At 38.2% G+C, this 16,216-nt stretch overlaps 1 protein-coding gene and 1 long non-coding RNA gene across 6 annotated transcripts in view; one reads left to right on the top strand and one right to left on the bottom strand.

Annotated features, from left to right (window-relative positions):
- LOC139748113 (putative neural-cadherin 2) overlaps positions 1–16,216 on the top strand; it is a 184,275-nt gene that overhangs the window by 77,818 nt on the left and 90,241 nt on the right. The window lies entirely within an intron of this gene.
- The window catches only part of LOC139748116 (uncharacterized), a 155,967-nt gene that overhangs the window by 66,085 nt on the left and 73,666 nt on the right, over positions 1–16,216 (bottom strand). The window contains exon 3 of the long non-coding RNA XR_011712537.1: positions 12,590–12,669. This is a non-coding gene — a long non-coding RNA (uncharacterized lncRNA). The remainder of the gene's footprint in view (positions 1–12,589; positions 12,670–16,216) is intronic.

The following is a 16,216-nucleotide window of genomic DNA, read 5'->3' on the forward strand; positions in this document are numbered from 1 at the left end:
CCTTGAGCACGACGTACGACTCTTGAGCACAAAGGTATTATCCTTGAATACTATTGTATGATACCAAAGTATGATGGCTTTGCCCTTGTCATGATCAGAGAAGGAAAAAAAGTTTCTTTCAAGTTGGAAATAACACTAGTGATTTACGTGATGGCCGGAACCATCTCACAACTCAATGACAATAGCCGCCCTGGGAAGGACTATCCTCCTGACCTAGGAGTGCTGCAGTGATGCCCAAAACCATCTTACTCTCCGTGTCATTATTGCTAGTCTTGCATTCTGTCTCAGTCATACATGTTACTCGTCTAGATAAGAAATATCCTAATGTACACCACACATAAAAACCATTCTCATTTTCACTTTCATTCTTTAATATCTTATAACCTATCGTTCTTTTACCTCATTATACGTCTCAATCATCATGTCTCATCTTTCTCACTAACGATGCGACCAGACCATTTTCTAAGTGGCATGTTTCCTGTATTCTCATAAAAAAGAATCTACGATCTCTGTTCTGAGCCATGGCCTCGATGAAGACTCTCGCCATATACTAGATCTTTGGAATCAGAAAAATAGATAGTTGGTCTTACACTTTAAGTCTTGGGTTCTCTTAACTCATATAAACTGACGGGATCGCACAGGCCTCAGCCCACACCCGTCCACAGCCCCCTCCACAATGCCCACACAAGCAAATGAGCCAAAACTTACAAGATTTTCCAGCTAGAGTTTTGGGGAAAAATTTCTTTTTCCTCTTCAAAAAATTTTCAAGATATTTGTCTCGAAGATTCATCCCTTCGTTTGCATGGTATGGGCTTTTAAGTTTAGATGAAATATATTCCGTTATTGTATCAAAACCTAAAAGAAAACTACCAGCCATTATCTTTGATAGCCAATCCAAAAAAAAGAAGTATGAATCTTCAAAGCTTATGAAGTCTAATTTCTTCAAGTATTCAAACATTACGATTATTTTGAAACCAAAATTATTGACAACAAAACTCAGTTTAGAATTTGAAATGCTGAAGCACCGAAGAACAGAAAAGAAGGACAAAAGACACCAGACTATACTGACCGGGCATGCGATATATTTTGAATGAAGCAAAAATGCAATCGATTGGAGAGAATTCCAGACGTGATTCCCAGCTAGGAAAAAAAATGTCTACGGTATTTCTTTCAAAGATATACATCTAAATCTATGATCATTTTTAATATCATCGATGTTAAGGTCTAAATCTCATACACAAACACACACACACACACACACACACAAACACACATACACACACACACACACACACACACACATAGATAGATAGAAAGGCAGACAGATAGACATAGATGTACTGATAGATAGGATAGAATTCTTTCTCCTGGTATATATTCCAAGGCTTTGTGTTCGTTTTTCGAGCTGCAAAGCCATTCAGGTTAGGGCTGCCAAGACTATTTTAAAAGAGTAAGAGAACTATGAGAGACCACAGGTTAAATGGACGTGAGAAAAGAGAACAATAGAAAAGAAAGATAAGGAGACGCAAAAGGCGCAAAGACCTCACAATAGACCTTCAAGAATTATAGTTCCGAAAGGGTTTAACACTGCTCATCTTCAGGGAAGTTCCAATGATTATATATATATATATATATATATATATATATATATAGAAAGAGAGAGAGAGAGAGAGAGAGAGAGAGAGAGAGAGAGAGAGAGAGAGAGAGAGAGAGAGAGAGATTATCCAGTTTCGTGACTTTGAACGAAGTAACCAAAATTAACCATGACAACTCAAAATGATAGCTAGCGCAAGTCTTCACGTCCAGTGATCATACCGTAGGGAAAAACTAGAATTTTTTGTCTACTGAGGTAGGATGATTTCTGAGGAATTCCGTAGTGATGATATAAACTAATTTGTTTCGTTTAACTGTGCTTACTACACACTCCAATTTGTGAAATACATTGGAACAAACTGAAATGTCATCATATACTCGCATTTTCCTCGTCGAAGTGATTGTCTCACTGCCAGACAACATTAGAGAATATTAATCCAAATACTTTTCTCTCAATACTAGAAAGATTCATGCTCAATATCCGTTTTGTTTCTATTTAGATATTCACAGACGATCATTCATCATGATTCAGCTAATGTGCAAACTAAATAGAAAAGTGAAAAAGTTATTAAAAGGAAAATTGCATTTCCTCCATGGGAATTCTCTTTGAGACTAAATTGTGAAAAATGAATTTCCATATATAGTATCCCAAGTGTGTCACCTTTGTGTAAGTTACCCCTCCATATTTCGAGACAATATCAGTTTGCTGAGGGTCACAGAAAATTATATCCCTCTCTTAAAGAAAAAGAATTGATTGTTTCCATCAAGTGACGGGTTAGGGGAACACATTCACTTCATTTATTTTCCATCTGGTGCAATATATGTGTATGTACATATCACTGTGATAACCTGTATTTTTCTCTCTCTTCCTCTCTTTCTTTTCCTATATGTCAAAGGAACCTAATTGTATGGGGTTACACCGCGAGTAAAAAGTCACCTATGGCGAAGCAGTATATCACTAGGAGTTCAATCTTATCAAGTTATGTCTCATTTCAAAGGAGTCTAACATTTCCCTGTAGCCGAATGTAGCGCAGCCTGAGAGCTGTAGAAGCTCCTAGCAAGAGATTTGGGTAACACCAGGTCCGTAGGGCCTGGTTGTAAACAGATGGCTGTGATTTTGGTGCATTATATATATATGACCGCTAGGAAGTGAATGTGAACGATATTTGTAGCGCTACCTTGTTAACCCGGAAAATGGCGAGCAAGTGACATATGGGAACCTGAAGTTTACAGGTTGTGTTCCAAGCAAGAGTAAAGAGATGTGAGGACCTTTAAGGCGTGTGAACGACTGTCTCCTCCTCAACCTGTCTTACACTAATGATACCTTTTCCTTTATAGCAATGATTTATCGCAGAAAATAAGACTTATGAGCTTTGAACCCTCTAGATCCGAAGGAAGGCTTTAATAAAAAGATAAAGATGAAGATAAGAAGAAGCAATATTCCCTGGACGCAAGAGTTCAGGCCTCCTTTCCTACGACAGTGAAATGGCACGCCACTGTAATTGCTGCAAAAAGAAAATGAAAAACAGGAAATAAAGAAATATGAAGGTCAAGGTAGATACAGAACGTAATAAAAGGTCTTGTTTACTGGAGGAAACTATTCGCTGGTGAACTTGGAGCTGATTGGACAGATGATAAAGAACTCAGATGTAATTTCATATACACAAAGGAGAGAACAAAGAAATATATATAAAAACTGCTATCTCATACTTCTCATGATGGATATGATATATATATATATATATATATATATATATATATATATATATATATATATATATATATATATATATATTGTTACGAACTCTATACTTATTCTAGCAAGGTCACCAATTACATATATATGTTATCAATACTATACTAATCCTTGTCTTTGCAAGGACATTAGATTTGTTATGTTGCACAACATAGGATAACACTATCTTAAAGTCATGGGATTAAATCAAACACTAGCATTAAAACTACTCATAATGAAAGAACTAAAGTGTACAAAATATACAAATGAAACAGGCACAAATCATTTACGTTAACAATGAACATGAGTTTAACATTCCAGATAAGATTTCAAGCCAATAGATCTCTTTCCTTTATGACAATTTACCTTCGATAACAGGATTCAAGATACACCTATTGTTAGACTCTTCTATGACAAGTTACAATAGTCTATGACACTCGAAAATAAATGACAGAGGCAGTACGACATCGTAAGGTCTATATCGCGCACTTCACTCGGGTAACGGGCTTTGGGACAAAGGGACACCACTTACGTCGCTGGGCTAGAGAGGGAAAATCGAGGCTCAGTGGGTGTAAGGGGTATTTATTACAAGTAAGAACGAGCGTCCGCCCTGTTACCCTACAATGCTATACTTGATTGGCTAAGAGCCTAAGATCCAGTTGTGATTGGAGGAGGGTGGTGCCGTGAAACTGCTGGGTGGTTTGGAGATCCTAAGTCCGTCCCACATCTTGCCTAAAGCTCAACCTCCTCTGTTATCTTGTTTACGATAGCGGCGATGATGTACATACCCCGTAAGCTGACTGACAACTTAATCTCACGCCTCTGGTAAGGATCCGGGTGCTGAAGGTCAGGTCGCCATCTGGCTTCAAAACAGGATTATTAAGCCTAATGCGCGGTGGGAAGTGAGGTCCGAGCCAGTCTCAGAGGAAGACCTTAATCCTCGTCATGATAAGAAATTACAACACCATACACAAGGACACACACACGTTATATACACGAACATGTGGGCACACGCACACACATGTTCGTAACAATGTATATATATATATATATATATATATATATATATATATATATATATATATATATATATACACGAATATAGTGTGTGTGGTTGTGGGTGTGTGTGTGTGTGTGTGTGTGTGTGTAAACCTGAAGGTTGAATATCATCATCGTCTTATTAATGTAGCCGTCTCCATTAGAATAATCTTCCATTTTTCAAGGCACTTGCAAGATGAAGAGTATGACATCGTGCTCACTCTCCCCGGATGTTCTGCTGCAACGTTCAGAGAGAACGTGACGCACAGTCTGATCAAACAAAAGTTTTGTCCAGATGATTTGTTCATGAAGGAAGATTAGTAGTCTTGGCGTGTGTAGTCAGGCTTTTGAAACGCGTTGGATTGTTTCCCAAAGGCTGTTCTCTGGAAATGGCTGACTTTTAAAAGCCTACAGTTTTGGAGTTCTTTTGATTGGCAAAACATCAAACCCTAGAACTGTTTGGCTACTCAAAGACTCTAACCCTAGAATTGGTTGGCTTTCCAAAGGTTCTAGCCCTGAAACTAGTCGACCTTCTGAAAGCTTTTTGTTTTTTTCTGTAGGTTCCAGCCCCGGCGCTGGTTGGCGTTTCAAATTTTCAGCCCGGAAGCTGGTTAGGTCTCTTAAAGGCTCCAACCATTAAATAAATTGACTTTCCAGCCCTGGAATTGTTTGTTTTTCAGTCTCCAACCCTGGGTAACTGATTTTACAAAGGTTTCATCAATTAAACTCTTAGCATTTCTAAGGTTCTATCCTGGAACTGTTTGGTTTACCCTTAAACTGTTTGGCTTTCCAAAGTCCACAGCCCTGGACTGCTTGATTTTCCAAAGGTTCCAGTACTGGAACTGGTTGGATTTCCTAAGGTTCCAATCCTAGAACTGGTTGGTTTTCCAAAGGCTCTAGCCCTATGGCTGAATGGCTTTTTAAAGGTTCCATCCGTGGAGCTAGTTACTTCCAAAACCGTTCCTACCTTGGAACTGGTTGGCTTTCTAGAAGGCTCTTGCCCTAGAAGTGGTTGGCTTTTCATATGTTTTAGCCCTAGAAGCGAGTGGCTTTTCCAGGTTCCAGCCCTTGGAATTGGTTGGCTCCCCAAACGTTCCAGTCTTAGAAGCTGTTGCTTCATCTTAATGAAGTAACTTAGCTCTAGATCCTACTTATATGTGGATTGGAGTAGAGTCTTTCAATGACCCTCTCTCTTCACCTGATGCTTCTACCTGAAGAAATCTTGCAGGACTCGCTTCTTGAATTCGTGGCCCTAGATATGGTTTCAACTGTTGTTGAAATATGATACACAAAGATTGTGTAATTCCTCGAAAGATAGAGGCGCACAACCCTGAGTTGAAAACACAAAAACACAGGGACGAAGAGGAAAATGTTACCTCCAAATACTGAAAAGATTTTACAGTGGATGTTTTATACGTTTACAATGTATTCTTGTGATGAATGGAAGGTGTGCATGAAAGCGACGCACCTGTAACAACTTCTGGGGATATATATCTTGCCTGAACGAATTCTCTAAACTGTGGTTTTACAGAAAGGAAGATGTAATCCAAATATGATTGAAAACTGATAAAGAAACCTATTGTGAAAGAACATTCGTTATCTAAAGAAGGTAAATGTATATTTCTGTCATATCTTAAAGGATAAAATGAATATTTGACCTTTCACCGGCACCTGTGTTTGGCGTAAGTGATATGGCAAGATCTTTTTATGGTGACAACACCGCTGCGAACAATACCACCACTGTCAACAATACCACCAGTACCACCATTTCCACCCCTGCCACTAATACCACTACTGCCCGCTGACACCACTGACATCACTATTGCTACCAAATTTTCTCACAGACTGTAGGTGGATTACCAGTGGTTGGCCACACCAGTCTCGCCAGATACGTCGAAAATTTAACCTAACCTAGTCAGTTAAAGTGTCTTGCTATCAACCTCTCTTCCTAGTTGCTAATAACAATTAATTCCAACCCTGATCCATTCTTACGTCCTCGTGATGCAAGAATACACGAGGTTTTATATTGTTTTACCAGCAGCGACGTTATGATCTAATCTTATATAACAAACCACCACAGATGATTTGGAAATCTTGAGAAATATAGTTTTCATATACATGATTGATGACATTAGTGTAATAGACTTCACGAGCGAAGGTGCCGCTTGGTCTACAAAATCTTGCTCGACTCCAACACTTCTTGAAATTTGTAACTTCGCCTGAAAAGTCTATTTCACTGATGATATCTATCGTCTCTGACAGAAAGTGGGTTGCAATTCTCCTTACCCTAAGTGCCAGCTTGAGTCCTAATAAGGCCGAGGAAAGTGTAATAAATGGGTAGGATTATCGACCTTGATGGGGACGTCTAAGTTTCTAATGTTGTAAGTCTGATTCTTAGGTCTGAGGTATAATGATTATATTTACTGTTATGGCAAAAGGAAAACGAGATTATTCGAGGAAATGCACAATTTGGCACAAGTCTCTTCTTACATTCACCTATTCGGCTTTAAAGTGCGTGCATATCGACCTTAGTGCTCAAGTTCTCGTGGGATAGCTCCTTATAACCCCAACGGAGCCAGAGTGGTTCTTTTTTTTTAACTCTAGGATGGTCTGTTTTTCTCAGTCTGCTCATGGGAAAGTTTTACATGGTCAAATTTCTTGATATATTTAATAGAACCGTCGACATTATGGTTGTGAAGCTCAAGAAGTGTATGAATATATTTCAATACATTAGTGGAAAATTTGTACACATGCACACACACACACACACACATATATATATGTATATATATATATATATATATATATATATATATATATATATATATATATATATATATATATTTTTTTTTTTTTTTTCAAACTATTCGCCATTTCCCGCGTTAGCGAGGTAGCGTTAAGAACAGAGAACTGGGCCACTGAGGGAATATCCTCACCTGGCCCCCTTCTCTGTTCCTTCTTTTGGAAAATTAAAAAAAAAAAAAAATTGAGAGGGGAGGATTTCCAGCCCCCCGCTCCCTCCCCTTTTAGTCGCCTTCTACGACACGCAGGGAATACGTGGGAAGTATTCTTTCTCCCCTATCCCCAGGGATAATATATATATATATATATATATATACATTTTTTTTTTTGCTTTGTCGCTGTCTCCCGCGTTTGCGAGGTAGCGCAAGGAAACAGACGAAAGAAATGGCCCAACCCACCCCCATACACATGTATATACATACACGTCCACACACGCAAATATACATACCTACACAGCTTTCCATGGGTTACCCCAGACGCTTCACATGCCCTGATTCAATCCACTGACAGCACGTCAACCCCGGTATACCACATCGATCCAATTCACTCTATTCCTTGCCCTCCTTTCACCCTCCTGCATGTTCAGGCCCCGATCACACAAAATCTTTTTCACTCCATCTTTCCACCTCCAATTTGGTCTCCCACTTCTCCTCGTTCCCTCCACCTCCGACACATATATCCTCTTAGTCAATCTTTCCTCACTCATTCTCTCCATGTGCCCAAACCATTTCAAAACACCCTCTTCTGCTCTCTCAACCACGCTCTTTTTATTTCCACACATCTCTCTTACCCTTACGTTACTTACTCGATCAAACCACCTCACACCACACATTGTCCTCAAACATCTCATTTCCAGCACATCCATCCTCCTGCGCACAACTCTATCCATAGCCCACGCCTCGCAACCATACAACATTGTTGGAACAACTATTCCTTCAAACATACCCATTTTTGCTTTCCGAGATAATGTTCTCGACTTCCACACATTCTTCAAGGCTCCCAGAATTTTCGCCCCCTCCCCCACCCTATGCTCCACTTCCGCTTCCATGGTTCCATCCGCTGCCAGATCCACTCCCAGATATCTAAAACACTTTACTTCCTCCAGTTTTTCCCCATTCAAACTTACCTCCCAATCGACTTGACCCTCAACCCTACTGTACCTAATAACCTTGCTCTTATTCAAATTTACTCTTAACTTTCTTTTTTCACACACTGTACCAAACTCAGTCACCAGCTTCTGCAGTTTCTCACATGAATCAACCACCAGCGCTGTATCATCAGCGAACATATATATATATATATATATATATATATATATATATATATATATATATATATATATATATATATATATATGTATGTGTGTGTGTGTGTGTGTGTGTGTGTGTGTGTGTGTGTGAGTTGATATCACCACTTATCGTATCATCGTGGAAGGCACTCAGCAGACTCAATAATCCAACCTCATATTTATGTATTGCGAGAAGGCAATTGCCGAAAAAAGCAGTGCACTCATAAGTGCCTCAAGTCCTGAGAAATATGGCGTTCTCAGCAGTATGAAATTACCATTCTCATAACCTCTCCTCATTTACATATCTGCGTGGACTCTTAAAGCCCTAAGGTTCTGCTCAGAAGGAATGGCTGAACCTGATTTTTTTCTCTCTCACCGGTACCTCGACTCTTTCAAGCTCAAAAGATAACTGGCGAAATGAACGGCGGGAGTGGGAGAAAACTGGGGACCTGCTATGTCTCGTCTTTGAACTTGTCCCTGGCTAAGGCAGACCCACTTCAAATTGCGATACTTAATGGAGGCTTCAGAGGTAGGTTATCTCTCTCTCTCTCTCTCTCTCTCTCTCTCTCTCTCTCTCTGTCTCTCTCTCTCTCTCTCTCTGTTGCCAAGGGTCAGGTCAAATGTCAGACAATCACACCCACCGGTCGGTTTACCTGTACTCAACTGTGGCAACCGTCATAGTCAATTGTCGGGTCGACATGGTGATTACGAGCGTAGATCACAAGTGTAGATTACGATCGTAGATTACAAGCGTAGATTACGAGCAAAGATATACTAAAAGGCGAAAATGAATTGTGTAAGTCCGCCAATCATGTAATCATTTAACAAAAATTATGATCACATAAACTCACCACATAATAATCAATTATCATAAAAGTTATTGATAATTGTCTAAAAAGGAATTAAAGATGCATTGTTGATATTCAACAGAACACAGAGAACTATCGTCAAACATTATTGTAATCATGTTCAAGGCGCATTGACGGTACCTGGATGGGTATTATGATCTGATGATAAAGATAATGGGTATTATGATCTGATGATAAAGATAAAGGGTATCAAGATCTGATGATAAAGATAATGGATATCAAGATATGATGATAAAGATAATGAGTATTAAGCTCTGATGATAAAGATAATGGGTATTGAGATCTGATGATAAAGATAATGGGTATTAAGATCTGATGATAAAGGTAGCTTTATGAGGTGAGGTGATAGTGGTGTTAAATTTGTTTTAACTGGACATTATTTGATGGAAGCAGTTGATATTTCAAAGGTATTCACAACACAAATCCTATCCTCTTCTCTTCAGTTTATAGCCTTAACTCCAGGACAGGTGGATATGAAATATATAAGATACTTCTAACTGATATACTTTCTTGTCAGCGATATATAAGGAATGAGAAACTAGTGTCCACAACATCTTCCTGTTGTTTATCTTTCTCGTTGCTATCCCCCAACGGTCTTATGCTTACATCTTCTGGAGGATGCGAGGGAGATGGTCTAATAATACTTTTCGGAGGATGATTGATATCTTATTGGTTCTGTATACAAAGGAATGAATAGGAATTCAAATAGCGACGGACCATGGGGTTCTTTCGAGGCCCTCTGTGATACTGGAAGAGACCAGAAACCTGGTAATTCGTTCGATAAAAGCATGAAATGAAATAGGCTACTGATTAAGGAATGCCTGTAAATTGTATACGTATTAAGGTGGTGCACTGTCAGTCGTAGACTTGAAGCGAAAATATTTGTCAAGTCTTCTCTTAAACGTATCTACAGAGATGCTTTCAACTTTCATTTTTCCTTTCTCATTTTTTCTTTGCTTTTTGAAAGAACATCTGTTGATATAAAGATTTTTCTCCACCTCAGAATGAAGTTTCAATTGAATGCTCTGCTTGTCTGTGAGACCGTAGATGTCTAGCACGGGCTCTTCGCTCACGCTCTGTAATCCTGATTTATCTGGGGAGATGCGGTGTCATTCCAAGAGATCCTTCCTAATGCATCAGGACTCGACAATTCCTTCAAGGATTTCTGTAGGAATTGGAATTAATGTTGAAGCCTTGGATGTGGCTCTTCTTCGACGGGGAGAAGAGAGAAGAAAGAGAAATGGAAATTGAAAGGAAATTAAGAGCCAGCGTGGGAGTCGGCTGAATGGAGAGAATATTGTTTGTCCCGGCCGTTTGATATTGGCCATGACTGACTTGGAGGCGCTGGCTGGTGGATGTCATTTCATTAAGAATGAGTTGATGGAAACGTTTAACCCATGCAGACGTAAGGATGCGCGTTTAATCAAAACTATGAACATCAAAGAACACATTCCAACATATGCACCAGGATATACACCGAGCATACGTAATACAGAAACATAAATCCACAAAAACAGAGTTTTCCCTTACGGCCGTTTCTACCTTGGCTACGAAGTCACGGAGACAAGGCTTCGTGACGAGGGATATAGATTGTGGACCTTGGAAAAAGAAACGCACCTGTGAGGCTAGGGAAGCTAGCGAGAGATGCTCTTGAAGAATAAATGATAAATCTGATTCAACCGTTTGAACATGATGGTGCGAATCTTGAGCCCGACGGTACAACCTTTGAGGACGACTCAATAACCTTTCCAGTACAACAGTGCGACCCTTTGGGCACGACAGTACGACACTCTGAACACGACAGCAAGAGGGTACAATCCTTGGCAATTATGACAAACCATGATAACCAGACCATTAAGAATCTACCAGACCATTAAGAATCAACCAGACCATTATGAATTTAACATATCATTAAGATCCAACACATTATATGATGATCAACACGATTTGTATGGCTATAACTTGAGGAAAGAATTCATGAATACTAAATGATTCAAGATAAAAGTTTCTTCTGCCTTTTAGTGCAAACATAATATCATGTCAGAGTTGACAGGGTTCTGACTGTGAATATTTCACAAAGGCTGGAAGTTCAAAGAAGGTGAAAGCAGTCCTCCCTCCTAGGGTCTTCCTTGATATACTGAGAACTCAACTTTTCGAGACCGTCTTCTTGGTTTGCTTCCATTCCATTTTTCCAGACCATCTTCATGGGTTACCTTCATTCTGTTTCTCCAGGCTGACTCCATAACTTTCCCTCGTTCCAATATTCATGACCATCTTCATATGCTCCCTTAATTTCAATTCCAGGCCGTTTTCATAACTTGCCTCCATTTTTCCAGACCATCTTCATGGGGTGCCTTCATTCCATTTTTCCAGGCCGTCTTCATACTTTGCTTCTATTCTTACTTCCAGACCATCATTATAGCTTTCCTTCATTCTACTTTTCCAGACAAATCTTTATGGCTTCCTTCTATGCCATTTTCGAGACAAGAATATTCGTAGTACCCAGTACCCAGATATAAGCTTTTCGAGGTTTCTCCCTTCCTGTTTTTTAAGATATAACAATAAACATATTCTGTGAAGACACACACACACACACACACACACACACACACACACACGCGCGCGCACACACACACTTACAACTTGATAAATCAGGTCAAGAGCAGAGGCGACTATTATGAATCAAGATATAACAAAGATTAACTAGACTGGAACGAGGTGATTCACTCGAAACATAAGACTATGTTTGGAAATCATTTTGCAGAAAATTCACTTTGAATTAGAATACTTACTTGTTGGAAGAGATGAATGACATTTACAATAAACGTATAAAGAGAGATTATGAAAACTTTACATGTTCGAATTTATTGGTTTAAAATACCATCTATAAGAAAATTTTCCAGATATATCATCAGTGTAATAATAGCAATGATGATAATGAGGATGATTATTATCATTTATTATCCTTGTTTCATTATTATTATTATCATTATTATTATTATCATTATTATTATTATTATTATCAATTATTATTATTATTATTATTAACATTATCATTGTTATTATTGTCATTGTTGTTGTTTTATTGTTGTTACTATTATTATCAATATCATTAATATTATACTTACCATTATCATCATTATCATTACTACTACTACTCTAATGATTGTCATTATTATAATGATTATGATAATTATCATCATTGTCATTATTTTTGTTATCATTTTCTGTGTTTCTGTAATTATAAACAAAGTTACACTTTACCTTTCCCATAAAATGGCAGCTTGGCGACTGACTTCTTGTTTGGGGGTAATATATTTCTTGCTTTCCTCAGTCCCAGTAGTCTGGAAGCAGCACAAAAGTGGGACTTAAAATAATGAGCAGCAAAATGTTGGGTACATCAGGTATTGTGTCAAGGTTTATGGCGGTTTTTGGCAACCTTACGGCACTAAATTTGGACTATGTAATGTGTTAGGTTTTTATGGTAGCTCTTGGCAACCCTGTGGCACTTGGTTCGGGTTAAGTAATGTGTTAGGATGTACGATGGTTCTTGGCAACCCTCTGGCTCTAGAGTCGAGTCATGCACTATATCTAAAGGTGATTCTTGGAAGTCTTATATCACAACATCGGGGTTATATACTGTCTAGTTTCAAGATGGCTCTTAGCAATCTCATAACACTAAGTCGGGTGAAGTATTGTGTTTGTTGTGATGAAGATTCTTGATAACATTCTAGATGTGAGCTGTGTTTTGTTTATAGTTCACAGAGAACACATGGGTCACACAAGGTCATACTGGGACACGAGATCCAGGGTGTATATTGTCTATAGTTTAGAAATAGTGTCGTGGGAGATTACCATGACGTGGCAATATATATATATATATATATATATATATATATATATATATATATATATATATATATATATATATGTATGTATATATATATATATATATATATATATATATATATATATATATATATATATATATATATGTTTCGTACATATTCGCCATTTCCCGCGTTAGCGAGGTAGCGTTAAGAACCGAGGACTGAGCATTAGAGGTAATATCCTCAGTCCCCTTTTCTGTTTTTTTTTTTTTTCAATTGCAAAAAGAATGAATGTGAGCGGATGTGGCCTCTCTTCGTCTGTTTCCTGGCGCTACCTTGCTGACGATGCTTTTTCTGTGAGGCGGAGTGGCGCCGAGAATGGATGAGGGCGAGCAATTATGAATATATACATCAGTGTATATGTATGGGTATGTATGTATATGTATATGTTTATACTTGTATATGTATGCATATGTACGTGAATGTGCGTGTATTTACATATGTATTTATACGAGTGGATCGGTCTCCACGAGTGTAAAACTACTTCCCCGTACAGTTCAAATAGTCAATGACACACAATAATCAGGTCAGTATGATATGTAGACAGGAAGACAAAGAGAAATATGTCAGTCAAACAGCACGCGATAGGCAGCAGCTCTCCAACATTTGCATCCCTCTCAGGACCGGCCTGGACTTGAGTTATACTCTAATACTCCCACAGTTTAGCACTCCCTGGGCATCGTTCTCCCCAAGCTTAGCACTCCCTCAGCTTGGCACCACAGGTGAGGATAAGCTCGCGTGTGGTTCAGTCATCAGGCAAATAAAGCAATAATTTCCCCCTTGTAATAAAAACTATGAAGGCTATTATGTAGTAATTATAGAGTAGCTGGTTCAGCAGTGTGGGCTAATGGTGAACAAGGCGGCTGACTGACTGGAAAAAAATGGGTATATATGCTTAACAGATCACACACACACACATATATATATATATATATATATATATATATATATATATATATATATATATATATATATGAAACATGTTCTGTGTTTGTGTTCACCCTAATTGATATCAGGAATAGAATGCGTGGTTAGGCTAGGTTGGGTTAGGTTAGTTTAAGTTGGTTAGGAAAATCTGTTCTTAGCATTTCGCAGTATCACATCCAGGACGTTTCTCTTCATTCATTTCATTCATTTCCGACAGGAGGGTTGACGTACTCCACTGAATATGTGAACGAAGAGATGAATGTTCTCTCAGGCCCTAATGAAGGAATGAATTAATAGACCTCCTCCAACAGCCTGTGAAATGAGGTCATTTGTGAAGGCGATGACCTAATGTCGCCTTAGAGGAATGGAACTACGCATTTGACGCTTGCATGGTGATGGGGACGCATTTTATATGGTCAATAGACGTTGTTTTGACTGATAATGGTTATTAGTGTTGGAATGGTTATCAAGGTATGTTTGGTAGATCTCGTTTTTCCTGCATTCCTGTCTTTTATTCTTTCTTCCTTTCTTCTTGCTTAACTGGGTCTTCATGTATGAAAGTTTCCTAATAGTTCTTTGGCTCGTAATGACCAATTGGTCCTTGAAATGGCTGTAAGGCTCGTAATGGTGTATATGGTCCCTCAATGGTTGTTCACACCCCAGTGGTTGTTTAGGACAACGACTGTACACTGGTAACTTTGTGTTGATGGTCACTCGTCTTGGAAGGGTCAGTGGAGTCATAATGGTTGGTAAGCCTGACCATCTTTATCATCTGATGGTTTGATATCTGATAGTTCCTTCGTTCCCAGCAACTACTCAGTACCCATTCATTGCTTGATAACTAAAGGCTCTTTGGTACATGATGGTTTTGTCCTTCCATTACCTCGTAATTCCAGGTTTCAGAGTTCATGTGAGTGTAACCTTTGCCTAACACAATTAATCCTTGTTTTTAGGGTAGAGGAAATAAATGGTTCTTGTCTAGGAGGGAAAAAAAACATTTCGTGTTAGCCAGTGACCCAATTGTCGTAATGGGCTTGGCTATAATGAGTATACACAGAGGTATTTGAACTTGTTAAATAATTGCATTGTAATAGATTTAGTCGTCTCGTCCAACAATAAATTTGAAAGGATATGATTAATTAAGGGGACACAGATCACAGATATGATGCCGCCGTAATTATCAGTGTTATAAACCATGTTATCAAAGCATAGTGATTATAAAGTATGATTATATAACAAAAGTACCATTATAAGAGATAAAAAGTCAGATTATAGACATGAGGAAAATAATTTGGATGATAAGTAGAAAGATAACGAAGATGAAACGAAAAAATATGTACACATATTGTATATATGAAACAAAGGAAGCGAGATCTACATACAAAGTAATCCATTCCCAGAAGTACCATTAAGCCGAATATGTAATCAGGAATTGCGTTTGTATGGAATATGGTAATATGAAGATTATCATTTTTACCAATTGCCTTATATATATATATATATATATATATATATATATATATATATATATATATATATATATATATATATATATATATATATATATGAAGATATTACTTTCTGTGCAAGAAAAAAAGTAAAAAGTACATCAAGGAAGTGCCCAAGGCGCCTCCGTTTCTCTGAGACATGGGATCGATACCCATTATTCTGTCTCGTTTAATCTCACAACGATTAAAGGCAGAACCTTTAAGTGCTCTCAAGTGGCTGGGAGGTCCAGTACCCTGAGATTTATGTTGAAAGTGCTAGAATTCTTTTGATAAATCATATGGTTTTTTCACATTATCTCAGCAAATATTTCGCCAAGACACGGGAGAGTAAGGATATAGCTTATCTGTATTCAGTGGTATTTAACCGATTGTTGATACATATATGTTCAACATGTACTGGCCACATGAAATAGATGATAAGAATATGCCCGTGTGGCAGACCGGTGCGATTACCACTGGAACACACGGTGACAAAAGTTTTCCAACTTTGACCATTGACTGGCCTGAGGTGGATAGTTTTTGTAGCCTTGTGGTTTAAAGTGTGCATGTATATATATATATATATA

Source organism: Panulirus ornatus, chromosome 72 (genome assembly GCF_036320965.1).
Source record: "Panulirus ornatus isolate Po-2019 chromosome 72, ASM3632096v1, whole genome shotgun sequence".
NCBI lineage: Eukaryota > Metazoa > Arthropoda > Malacostraca > Decapoda > Palinuridae > Panulirus > Panulirus ornatus.